Source organism: Zootermopsis nevadensis, unplaced genomic scaffold (assembly GCF_977971745.1).
Source record: "Zootermopsis nevadensis isolate Lab colony 2312 unplaced genomic scaffold, Znev_1.0 Znev_ptg000029l, whole genome shotgun sequence".
Classification (NCBI taxonomy): Eukaryota; Metazoa; Arthropoda; class Insecta; order Blattodea; family Termopsidae; genus Zootermopsis; species Zootermopsis nevadensis.
Window position 1 is genome coordinate 2,918,312 of NW_028259161.1, and position 13,175 is coordinate 2,931,486.

At 37.2% G+C, this 13,175-nt stretch overlaps 1 protein-coding gene across 3 annotated transcripts in view; it reads left to right on the plus strand.

The window, feature by feature from the left end:
* The window catches only part of wwk (anoctamin 8 white walker), a 39,292-nt gene extending 27,342 nt beyond the window's left edge, over positions 1 to 11,950 (plus strand). The window contains exons 18-19 of one of the 3 annotated variants that reach the window (XM_087358200.1): positions 973 to 1,565; positions 1,663 to 11,950. The gene's annotated coding sequence lies outside the window, so the exon portion shown is untranslated. Of the gene's footprint in view, positions 1 to 972 lie in introns of all 3 variants that reach the window. The other 2 variants (XM_087358199.1, XM_087358201.1) reach the window with 2 other exon arrangements.
* The last annotated feature ends 1,225 nt before the right edge of the window (positions 11,951 to 13,175 follow it).

Here is a 13,175-nt window from a genome sequence, read left to right on the forward strand (position 1 = left end):
GTCTCAACACATCCACCTGGATACAGGTCTTGGCAGATGATTGCAAGAATATGGAAAAATAAAAATTATAGGACCACTCTTAAAACTAAAAATACGATCAGCAAAAACACAATAATTGACAAAGCAAAAACACCTTAAAACAGATGTAATGAGTGTTGTTCGTTTTGTTAGGATCAAATATGTACAAAGGCTATGAAGTGGTAAAGGTCATGTTCTCTAGGCATAGTTCTTTAGATGATAACACTTGCACTTCTCATATTGCACAAATGGAAGGGCAGTGTCAGTAGCATCTTTGAGCACATCTTTCCATGGAAAGTGCATACTGCAAATCGTGGAGTTTGAAATTTGGTCCTTTAGTCATGTTTAGTAGAGGTTTTAGTATAGAGCCATGTTCCAGTTTATAATGTGGTCAAGTTTGGATGTCCTGAGTTGCTAGGATTACAGCTGCAACCCTCCTGATTATTATTACGTAGGGCGGATGTTCCAATTTGTGATATTGTCAGTTATTTGAAAGATGTGGGTCTAGTTTCTTGCCTCTGAGTGAATCATCTTTTCATAACTGACTACAGTAATTAGAATCCTGTTAATCTTGTTCTTGCACTTCACACTTTAAAATGCTTTGTAGGGCCCCCAACATCAAAGCAGAGAAATTTAAAATGTAAAATGCCTCAGCCTTTTATATTGCCTACTATGATTGCTTAACTTCATATTTTGCTTTTATGGGGTTTGAGTTGTCATGTGTCTAGGTGCTTTTGCTTATTTACAATTTTATTGTCATTTAGAACTCTGAGTATAGAACATTCGTTATTAAATTTTGTGCAATGGTTTAATGATTACATGTTTGTTTATAAAGACCTGTAGGTCCCTGTATACACTAAATTTATTAAAACTGTAGAATACCTTGTATGGAAAATTGCGTGTAGTCTGTACTCTTTGAGTTGCAGTGTGTAGTATGCCATTTTACATTTTTAGGTATTCAACAGTATTACAATTGTCTATAAGAGCCAGAGGCCTGAGTTCATATCTGAGCCCAGAAACCAGGTTTCTTGATGGATGTGTCATGTACTTCCTCAGTCCATCCAGTCATCGGAGTGGCACACAGCGTCATCTCCCCGACCAAAGAAATCACGCCTCGTCCGATCCAAGGAAAAGTGATGCTCATGGCATTCTTTGACATCGACGGTGTGGTGCACCATGAGTTCGTTGCAGAGGTTACGCGGAGGAATCGGCGCGACAAGTGACAGGGTGAGTGGTTTCTGCATTACGATAATGCACTGAGCCACACATCGCTGGTTGTGCAGCAATTCCTCGCCGAGAAAAGCATTCCCATCATCACCCAACCACCATACTCTCTGGATCTCGCTCCGAGTGACTTCTGGCTCTTCCCTGCTCTGAAATGGGCCTCAAGGGGGCGAGTTTCGCAACCATGGAGGACATCAAATCGAATGTGACGGCCGAACTCAGGAAGATTCCAAACGAAGCCTTCCGCCTTCCAACAATAGCAGGATCGATGTAACAAGTGTGTGTGTGCGCGTGCGCAAGGGTCCTACTTTGAAGGTGATTAGGTAAGCGTTACCATATGTCCTACCATTACAGTGCTATACCACAATTCCGAGAACTTTTTGTCTGCCCCTCATATTTATTTGTTGCTTATTATTGCAGTGTCTGCCATCATCTGTGATGAGTACCAAAAGTGAGTAGGTAAATGTTCCATGTAAATGCATTTTTTAAAATGATTTTAGTAGAAGCTTCATTTGCAATACTCCATACTGTTCATTTTAGAGCACTAGCTAATTTTTCATTTCAGCCCCACTATATGGGGTTTATGCAAAGAAATTCCCACAGTATGTGCAGACATATTGTATATTGTGTTTTGCTTAAAAGATATCAATTAAAGGTAATAGGAAACAAAAATTTGCATATGCAACACACAAATATGTAGTCTGCAGCAGAATTATTGTTTATTTTGAAAGCTCTGTTCCTCTAAAGTCAAACATGTTGTGTTACAAATGTCAGACAGATGTCTCAAGCAGATTTACCACATTTTGTAGTTTTTAAAGTGTATACTCTGAACATGAAGCCAGCATGCACAATAACAACAAAGAGGCAGACTCATAAAGATATAGTGCAGTATCTTAACGGCCATACAAAATATAATGTGTTCTTCCCCTAACACAAGACCAGGTGTCACACACGTACAAAACAGTTGAAACAATTTTAGTTTCGTGTATTTTGAACTCTACATTTTCAGATAGCATAAGGAAGACTGAGTAAACAGTCCCTGAATTTAGTCTGCTCTTAATTTCCTTGTGAATGGAATTCTGGTTTTTTTACTGTTTCCAAATATTTGAACTTTGCTCCACTTTATTTACCTTTGTAATGTTTTATAATTTTTGACAGTGTCCATATGTCATTGTACCATTCCATATTTTCTTATTTGACAAGTATGAAGTATACCAACATGAAACTGCCATATCTATTCATTGACTGACTAAAATTGTCTACTATTGGTACCTTGAAATTTAATGTTCATAATAGCAGTGACTTTTTAATTGCATATTAAAAGTTTTGGTGCATAAAATTCTTACATTTTGTTGTGTTAAATGTGTGACATCTGGTTTTTCTAAAAATATCATATTAGCTTCCCTGGTTGTCAGTGGTTAGGTTCAGTCCATATTTGTGATTTGTGTAAATTATAAACAGAAGAAATATTGTTTGTGTATAGATGAACTGAGAGTTTTTCACCTTCAAACTTTCACTGAAAGTATAATCATGGGAAAGTCCTTGGTGTGTGAGACCATTATGGGCAACCCTCAGTGACCATAATAGAAGTCTTGGGCCACACCTTGCTGGAAACATCTTTCTCAGTTTCAGTTCAGGATAGTCATTTATCATGCAGTTAGGCCCATAGTCAGATGCTTATTCAAAGTTGTTTGCCAGTTACAGTACAATAGTCCTTGTAAGATCGGTCTGGAGTAACACACTTCTTCCCAAAATGTTTATACTTTCTGTGGTTCATGTGAGTGGCATTGTTAAAGTTAATAGATTGGGTAATATTGTTTAGCTTGTGGTAAGGTAGAACTGTGATACTGTTAAACACACTAAAATAACACGTATGAAATAGCAGGTATGCATCATTTTGAAATGACTCAAAAATGCGAACGTAAGAAATTTCAGTACATGTATTTGGTATCAGAGACCTTGTATCTTAGAACTGCAGAATTCAGATTATAAGTGAAAAATATTTAGTAGTGGTTACATAAAATAATTGTAAAATTATAACCTTATAATATTGATTCAAATTGATGACAAAGATATTTCAGGCAACTGTTTTTTATATCCATCATGTGGACTATTTAATTTTCTCTTCTTTGTTTCACCATAAATCTCATATGTTCAAGATAGCGACTGGTTGCAGGCTCTAATGAACCCTTGGTTTAAGTAAACCGACAATTTTTTTAAATAGGTCATTGACTGTCAACATCTTAAGAAATATTCTGCCCCTTGTAGTTACACATCAGAAGTTTGTTGAAGCTATCCATTAATATGTATTTTTTGGTGAATTGAAAATATTGTTTGAAATGTGATGAAGTTCCTGGAATGCCTGCATGTCACATCAGGTAGCAAGAGGAATAACCAAGCAGCATCATGTCTGTGGTTTTGTGTTGGTTAAGCTAATAAGGTAGTAGTGAAGCAGTGGCAATTACGCAAGTGTGTGTTTTGTCTTGGCAGATAAATGAGTGATAGTTTTTTGGAGCAGTGTATTATATTTTATGCAAAGTTAGGCAAAAGTGCAAGTGAATCTCAGCAGATGTTAACAGATTGCAGTGCTGATGCCATGAAAAAGTTTAGTTTAAGTGGCATAAAATCATAGAGGGTCGGGAAGATTCCAAAGACAATGCAAGAACTGGGTGTTCAAAAACTCTGGACAGATGAAAATGTAGGAAAAGTGAGGAAATTGGTTTGTTATGACAGATGATTAAGTGTACAAATTGTAGCAGAGCAACTAAATTAGGAAGAGAAACTGTGAGGAAGGTTTTGACTGAAGATTTGGGAATGAGGAAAGTTTCAAAAAAGGTGCCACGAATTTTGTCTGATAACTGGAAGTAGTCGCAGTGCGAGGTTCTGTTCTCTCTTGTCAGTTGGTGGAAGGAAACGGCTTTTTGGATAGTTATCATGGGTTATGAATAATGATGCTTTCAATGTGATCCAGAAATGAAACAACAAAGCGTACAATGGAAGAAGTAACTGAGACCAATAAAGACACACACATTGAGCCCAAGTGAAGACTGATTTGTCTCACCTCTGATCACAATGGCACTGTTTGTTGTTGAACGTGGTTGAACAGTGAACCAGCATTTTCATTTTGAAATATTGGAAAGGCTGTTTGTTGGAGAAGACCTGAACTCTTGCCTGATGCTTGATTCATGACAGTACATTTGCTCATGATACGCTTGCTGTCAGATAGTTTTTGGCCAAAAAATTGATATTGGAATTGGACCATCCATTATGTGTGTCAGATTTGGTCCCATGCAGTTTAATCTGAAGACACTGAAGGACCACAGATTATCAGGCCTCATGGACAACCATCCTGATGAGCATTCCAGAAGAGGAATTTCAGAAATGTTTTGAGTAGCAGAGACTGATTCACTGAGTGTATTCATGCACGAGGAGACCACTTTGAAGGACTGCAACCATTAGTATGCAAGTAATTAAATGCAGCTTTTACTGGGGCATTTGAGGAACTAAATTGTCACACATTGTACGTTAGTCCTTGTTCTTCATTGGAAAATTATATATCTACTAGTCAGAGTCAAGACTAGATTCTGCATTGCTTCCTAATTGATATTCAGCAACTTTTGATTTTCATTTTATGGTCATGTGAACCTTGGACATTATATGTATCAAAAGTGATTGAACTGCATTTTTGCTATCTTTTGTGGTCCAAAATGTTCAGTGCTTGTCTGGAATCCCCATGAAGTTTGGTTTCTGACAGTGCAAAATTGTTTTCTTGGACTTTGTCTATCAGCTTAATTATAAATAAAATTTTACGGAGCAGAATCCCCATATTCTCTTGATTCCAGTGCTCCCCACAGGTTAAGAACTCTGGCACTGTTGCTTGCTGGGAGCCAAAGAAAATTTGGCCTTCCTTCATTCTTTTTTGCAGTGTCTGGTGGAAGGTCTCTGGTACCATTTTTTCTGGTTTTTACTATCTATGAAAGTGTATTAAGAGTGGTGAGTCTAGGTTATGATGGTAGAACATTTTAGTAAATATTAAAAAAACAGATGTTACAAATAACTCCTTCATTAATAAACTTGTAATGTAAATAAGGAGGTTAATTGTATAATAGACAACAGCCATCTTTACAATAATGTATGAACGAGAACTGTATTTGCTGCAACATTGAAAGGAAAGACGCTGCATGACAGAAGAGAAGTGAAGAGAAGAAGAGAGAATGGATCAGTCTAGCACACTTGGAGGAAGAAGACCAGATCAAGGTAAAACGTAAGATAAGATTTTAGTATGTGGTCTTGCCTTTACTGATGCAGTTACAGAACAGAGTTTTGGTTAAGAGGTAAAGTTGTGGCTGTGCTTAAGCTTCATGCCTGAAAGGTGTGTGGAGGAGAACTCTCAATTGTTGGCCTCTTTGCTTAATGGGATGAGTGTGGCAAATAGCTCCCAGAGAGATCCCAGACCCATTCTGAGGGCATGGTGGGGAAGAGAATTTTTTTGCCCTTGCTTCAAATCAAACTCAGCCAAGTTTTGACTTATGGAAACTATTTGTGGTGCAAACATTCAGACTTTGAAGGAATTGGTTATTGCAAAAGTTTAAGAGGATAGGAATATCTCTTGTTATGTAGTGTGTTGAAAGCAGTAGCTGAAATTTACATTCCTTTTCTTCATTAAATATGATTAAGAAAGGGGACACTGCATTTGGTTTTACAGTAACTTGATGTAAATGCTTGTTTCGTATGTTTTATTAAGCTGCTCTGAAGTAACAGCTTTCTTTATGAAGCATAACAGCTTTATTGTCAATAACTTGAATGGAAGAAGGAATTAGTTTTATCTGAGGGACTGCAAACTTCCATAACTGCAAATCAGACATTCTGCTGTATTTATTGTCAAGTGTTTAAGTTATTTATACCTCATTAGACTGTTCATTTTGTATTCTGCAACTTTCAAAATGTCACTTCGTACTTGTGAAGAAAGTTGTCGCCCTGATGACGGAGGCAGAATGACCTCTGAAACGTTGGTTAACATCGACCAGACTACACAGCGCAACAACCCAGAAGACGGAAATCTTCAAAGTTGTCTGACTGTGCCAATAGTCTGCCTGGAGCCTTAATCAGCCTGACCTGAAGTGTTGTGGTTCTCAGCAGTTGATGAAGAGTACTTGCTGTGTTTCTTGTCACTGAAGGATTCTTAACAATTATCTGCTGATGGCTGTATGTCATTCTGGTATTCAAGGACTTCAGCAGTCGCTGTGCATGTATTTTTAACTATTGCATCACAGGATTTGGGCTGTCTGCACAGAATATTTTCTGGAGACAGCTAGTTTGTTGGCAATGTATGTAACAAAATTTTTATTCAGTGAAGAAGCATTTAGTTGTGGTGCAAGAGGAATGAAAAGTGCAAGTTAAAACTGTGAAACAGATGAAGATAACTTTGTAATGGGTCTAACAGTGAAAAAGAGGCTCAGTAGGAAGGAGCAGTGGAATAGTGGGAAACGGAAAAGAGAAAGCAGTTGAAGAGATGAGAAAGTCAAAGAAAACAGTATAAAGTATCAAGATGTTAGTACAGCAGAATTACATGGAAACAAAGATGCAAGAAATGGTCATGAGGAGATAAGTGTTACAAGTGATAGGATGGAAGATAAAGCTGGAGGTGGCAGGTGTAAAGACATCTGGGTTCACAAATAAATGTACATGTGAGAAGGATAAAGGCAGGGAATGGCTAAAAGGAGTAATTGGGCCATTGTAATAGAACTGCCCTCACAGATGTATAACACTGTTATGCCACTTAAAAATTGTACAAAATTGTGCCTGAAATGAGTAAGCACAGTGCACTGAGGAGCGATCGTGATCTATTTTATGGCAAACCCATTGCTATATTTGTTTATTAATGGACTGGCGGTGTGACAAGAGGTCGCAGAAAGGAAACCCAGTTATGTAATAATTTTGAAAATATTTTGGATTCTTAGGAAGCCTGTTCCCTTGTGATAATATTGATAGAAGTAAGGAAAACTGGAACGAATTCTAATATACACAGGAGTTGAGGAAGAAATTAAACAAGTCTGAAAGTACTGGCTACCTACCTCCATAGAGCAGAGTTTTTGAAAGGCTAATATTAGCTCAGGGAAATTACATCTCTCCTTTATGGAACAGAAGGTTTTTTTGCACCAGTCCCTGTACTTATCCTAACCAGGTGAATCCACTCCATGTCCTACCATCCTATTTGAACATCTCAATATTATCCTTCCACCCTGTTTCTACATTTCAACATTATTCTCCCATACGTTCATGGGCCTTCCAGTTTTTCCTTATGTTTTTCATATAAAATGTTGTGGTGCATTTCTAATCTCTTCATGCATGCTATATTCCCTGCCCATCTCATCCTTGATTTGATCATCTGAGTAACAATTGGTGGAGACTAGAAATTACAGCACTCTACGTCATGCAGTTTTTTCCAGCCTCCTGCCACTGTCTTTATTCTGGGCCCAAATAATCTCAGTGCCTTTTCCTCTGTTATTAGTTTAAAATGTTGGGATGTAATGAAAACTGTTTCAAGCAGGATTGACATAAAATACAAAGATAAGAATGTGATGGAATCTACACACGTGTGAATGCCAGAAGACTACCAGGTTCCATTAAGAGGCAGCCGCATCATGACAGCAGACAAATAAAGGAATGAACAGTTTTGGTTGGAGTGGATATGCTACAGAAATGTTAATATTTAATTGAATTTCAATTTTATGGAAGCCTATTATGGCAGAATTCTTTTAATTTATGAAATTTGTGAAAGAAAATAAAATATACATTCAAGGAGTTATGAAGAGCTAGAAGACTATATGAAAGGAAGTCAGGCATCATGTAGGAACTTGACTATTGCAGTTGCAATAAAAAACACTTTTGTATATTTTGCTAGTTACTTGTTGCAAATTTAGAACTTTGTAGTCATTCTATACATGAAAGTGAGCATGTTTCATATGCATATTCACTTAGAAATGGAGAGTAATTGTTCCTATCCTCTACAAAGTTTTGCAGAGTACTAAATTTCATCTCATTATGTGGCCCTTTCTAAAGTCTTGGTTGTCAGTATTCAAGAAGTATGTTTGCCCTGTCTTTCAACCATTTAGTGGAATTTGGATTCTTGAGAGCAGGTCCTTTGCAGACATGTTTGTGGTAATGAGTCTTTGAAATCAAAGGTATATAGAAGATGCTGCTAGTAGTGTCCTACCAGTTGTATCAGGTTCCAAATCCCTCAGTTTAAAAATATAAATACATCTTGGCATAAAATCATGTAGTTCAAAAAGTATATTAACTCATGTAGGTAGTTGCATAATTTACTTACAGAACAGCCTTACTAATTGATCTTTTGTGCAAAGTGTAATTAATGATGCTGCCCTTTTGCTACTGGCACACACAATTAGTGGAATTCCCTAACTTTTATGGAACCTGAGGGTATGTTGTGTTCAAATGAGACTGCCACTGGTTCTTATTCTGATCCAGATGAATCTCGTCTGCATGCTAGTATGTATTCCCAGAATTTAATCAGATCTTGATATCTCATTGAATACAGTTTTGATTTGTTACCAGATATTTGGACTTTGCCAGATTTTTAACCGTCTAACTTAATCTATCAGAGATGTTGAAACTTTGACTTTAGAGCATTGAAAATTAAGAAATAAGTTTTCCAGTGGTATATAAAGTAATGCAAGCTTAAGAGTGGATTATATTGCTAAAATGTATGTAGTTTACAAAACTATACCTGATCTTCATGGGGTTGTGAATCAAGCAATCATAAGTGTTGTGTTCTTGCCATAATACAGAATGATAAAAAAAAGTTGTGCAGCCCATTCCTGGCACGTTCTATTTAGACAAAAAATTGTATTGAAACTGAAATAAACAAAGTGTTATGTTAAATGGTGAAGATGTCCACTGTGTAGAACAATGTTTGATACAGCAGAGTGAAGAGTTCTTGTGTCATGGAAGAAGTTCATTAGATGAAAGATTTTCGATATGTTAGGCACAGGAGAATAGGGATAAGACATCTTTGTACTTTGAGTTGAAAGATGGCTGATGTGCAAGTGGGTTACACCATGATGTGACCTACATGGCCTCTTGTATAGTCACAGTGATGTGTGTTTAATAATCCATTTGAAATGTATTGAATTACTACTGTCAGTACATAGCAGTGAGCAGTTGTACAAAATTTGGAGATGTTTTTACCCAGTGATACCGTTAACATTCTTTTGTATTCTTGCCTGCTAAATGAAATGTAAAGTTTAAAATATAGAACATTATAATTTAACTTATGTGTACAAAACTTGCCTCATGCATTATGGGAAGAACACATATTGAGGGTATTATGCTTAGGAGAATAGGATCTAAGAGGGATGAAATGAATAGAAAATAGCACAATGAACTCTGCTCTTTTCACTAAATATGATGGTTACATCAAGGAGGCTGCGATGGGCAAGTAGCATGCATGTGGGAGATAAGATGTGCATACAAAATTTTGGTTGGAAAGCCAGAAGGGAAGTGACCACATGGAGGACATAGGAGTAAATTCGGAAAAATGTGTGGTTTGGATTCATCTGGCTTTGGACTGGGCCCAATGATGGGCTTTTGAAAACACTCATGTTCTATAAAAGGCAAGGAATTCATTGGCTAGCTAAGCATTCTATTAGCTACCAAAGGATGACTGCACCACAGAGGTGAGAGAACTTGTTAATGATTTTACTGAGCTGGTTTATGTGGACTGCAAGGTTCCTCTTTCAAAGGAAATCTTCCATAATCTGATTTGCTTTTGATGGCAATATGATGATACTGGCTGCAACTTTCATATACCAGTATTTGCACTTGCAGAGTAGAAATAAAACATGAAAGCTGGAGAGTCCTGGCCCTAGAGCTGCCATGTACTCCAAGAATATTGAATGTAATGAGTGGTGTTCGTTTTGTTAGGATCAAATATGTACAAAGGCTATGAAGTGGTAAAGGTCATGTTCTCTAGGCATATTTCTTTAGATGATAACACTTGCACTTCTCATATTGCACAAAAGGAAAGGCAGTGTCATGGTAGCCTCTTAGTGCACATCTTTCCGTGGAAAGTGCGGAGTTTGAAATTTGGTCGTTTAGTCATGTTTAGTAGAGGTTTTAGTATAGAGCCATGTTCCAGTTGATAATGCGGTCTAGTTGGGGATGTCCTGAGTTGCTAGGATTACAGCTGCAACTCTCCTGATTATTATGTAGGGCGAATGTTCCAATTTATGATTTTGTCAGTTATTTGAAAGATGTGGGTTTAGTTTCTTGCCTCTGAGTGAATCGACTTTTCATAACTGACTACAGTAATTAGAATCCTGTTAATCTTGTTCTTGCACTTCACACTTGAAAATGCTTTGTAGCCCCCCCCCCCCCCCCCATCAAAGCAGAAAAATTTAAAAAGTAAAAAGCCTCAGCCTTTAATATTGCCTACTATGATGGCAAAACTTCAAATTTTGCTTTTATGGGTTATAGTTGTCATGTGTCTAGGTGCTTTTGCTCATTCACAATTTTATTGCCTTTTAGAATTCTGAGTGTTGAACATTTGTTATTAAATTTTGTGTCATGGTTTAATGATTACATATTTCTTTATAAAGAACTGCAGGCCCCTGTATACACTAAATTTATTAAAACTGTAGAATACCTTGTATGGAAAATTGCGTGTAGTATGTCATTTTACATTTTTAGGTATTCAGCATAATTATAATTATAAGAGCCACAAGCATAAATGCATATACCTGTTTCTTATTCAGGAGGCCTCAGTTCATATCTGAGCCCAGAAATGAGGTTTCTTGATGGATGTATCATGTGTCTGTCCATCCAGTGGAGGGAAGATTGTACCTTTAAAGATGGCTGTAGTCTGGTAGAAGTTTACTGACATTTTATTTGCATTTAGCAGTGCAGATTGACAGTAGCAAAAAGATGACCTGTCTGTTCTGTAATTGCATCAGTCTGTTCCGCTGTTTCTTTGTCAACGTTTCTGCCTTTATATTATTTATAGTTCTTAACCAGTATAGTATTTTATAAACTGAATTTCTCCTGTGTCATGCTTGTCATGTATCAGTCATTCATACAATGCTGCTAATTTATTACCATTCTTCATGCTTAAGCTAGGGCTGGGGGGAAGAGTATTGAAACATGTTGTTTGGGGTACTGTGTGTGTTGATGTGTGGAAAAATGTCTGGTACAAAGAATATGAGAAATGCTATGGGCACAGGTTCTCAGCATATTATCTTGTTAATTTTTTACTATTTTGTATTGGCCTTTTAATGGAAATTCATTCTCATTAATGGTTACCATAGCAGAGGCAATGTTATTGATAAGATACAATAGGGAGACATGTATTTCTTATTTTGAGGTTAAGTGTGGTGTAATAACACCACATTGAATTGTGTATGTGGTTTACAACAAACATATTAAGTCTGTCATTCATGTCTAAGTATAGAATTGTCTGCATTTCACTTTTCTCCTTTATCTTACATGTGTCTTGTATTTGTGTCTTGGAATTCCTTTCTAATGTGCTGATTGTTTTTATTAAGCAGTGTTTCTGAAGGTATGCATTTTAATAGTATTAAGTGTGGTATGAATTGAAAATGCTTGTCACTTTTAAATTAACAGGTGGACGATAATATTTCAATGCCTACATTAATGTGCTGTTTGTAGTTCAATAAAGTTCTTAGCTGTGTTAGCGTGCCACGTATTGGCAAGAGAATTCCCGATTATGCAATACCTTATAAAATTCCTGACCAACCTAGTAATAATAATCTTCGTCTGCTTCAGTGCGTGCATGCGCCATCTCTTATTGGCAATCGGTACTATAATTTTCTTGGGTGCATGCTCTGCCATCTATTGGAAGAGTTGGGAACTATGAAATATGAGAAATTTAGCGTACAAAACAAAATTCCTGCCACGCTAATAAAGTTTGTTGCCTCTAGAAAGTGCATGCATACGCCATCTGTTGCCGGTAAATGGTACTATAATTTCTTTGAGTGCATGTTCATGCCATCTATTGGAAGGGTTGGTACTATGAAATATGAGAAATTTAGCGTACAAAGTAAAATTCCTGCCACGCTAATAATTTTTTTCGACTATTTTGAGTGCATGCATACGCCATCTTTTGGCGATTAATGGTACTATAATTTCTTTGAGTACATGCCTATGCCATCTAGTGGAGGAGTTGGAACTACGAAATATGAAAAATTTAGCGTACAAAGTAAAATTCCTGCCACGCTAATAAATTTTTTTGCGTGTTTTAAGTGCATTCATACGCCATCTGTTATCGACAAATGGTACTAAAAGTCTTCAGAGTGCATTGTTATGCCATCTATCGGAGGAATTCGGAACTAAAAATTATTACAGCGCTGAGAAAATTTTTCGGTGGCAAAATTTGGAACTAAAAATTGCTGCCACACTAATAAAAATTTTACTAGTGCAGCTACAAAAATTCGTTACCAGGTGGCTCTGCTGTCAAAAATCCTTCTGCCGCCCGGTGGGATCGAACTTGCGATCTCCGCATTACTGGTCTAGTGCCTTAGCCCCCTAGACCACGGGGCTTTGTTACTAATAATGATTTTGGAACTTCCTGATTAATTATGAAGTTGTTCCTGGTGGCATAATATATTACTGGGGGTCCTAGTCTTCCCTCATAACCCCCAGCCTCTTCATTTTTACTAGTGCAGCTACAAAAATTCGTTACCAGGTGGCTCTTTCAGCTGTTGACAAAAATCTTCTGCCGCCCGGCGGACTCGAACTTGCGATCTCCGCATTACTGGTCTAGTGTCTTAGCCCCCTAGACCACGAGGCTTTCTTACTGATAATAAATTTGGAACTTCCTGATGAATTGTGAAGTTGTTCCTGGTGGCCCTCTGTATTCCTGGGGTCCTAGGCTTGCCTCATACCCCCAAGACCACCAA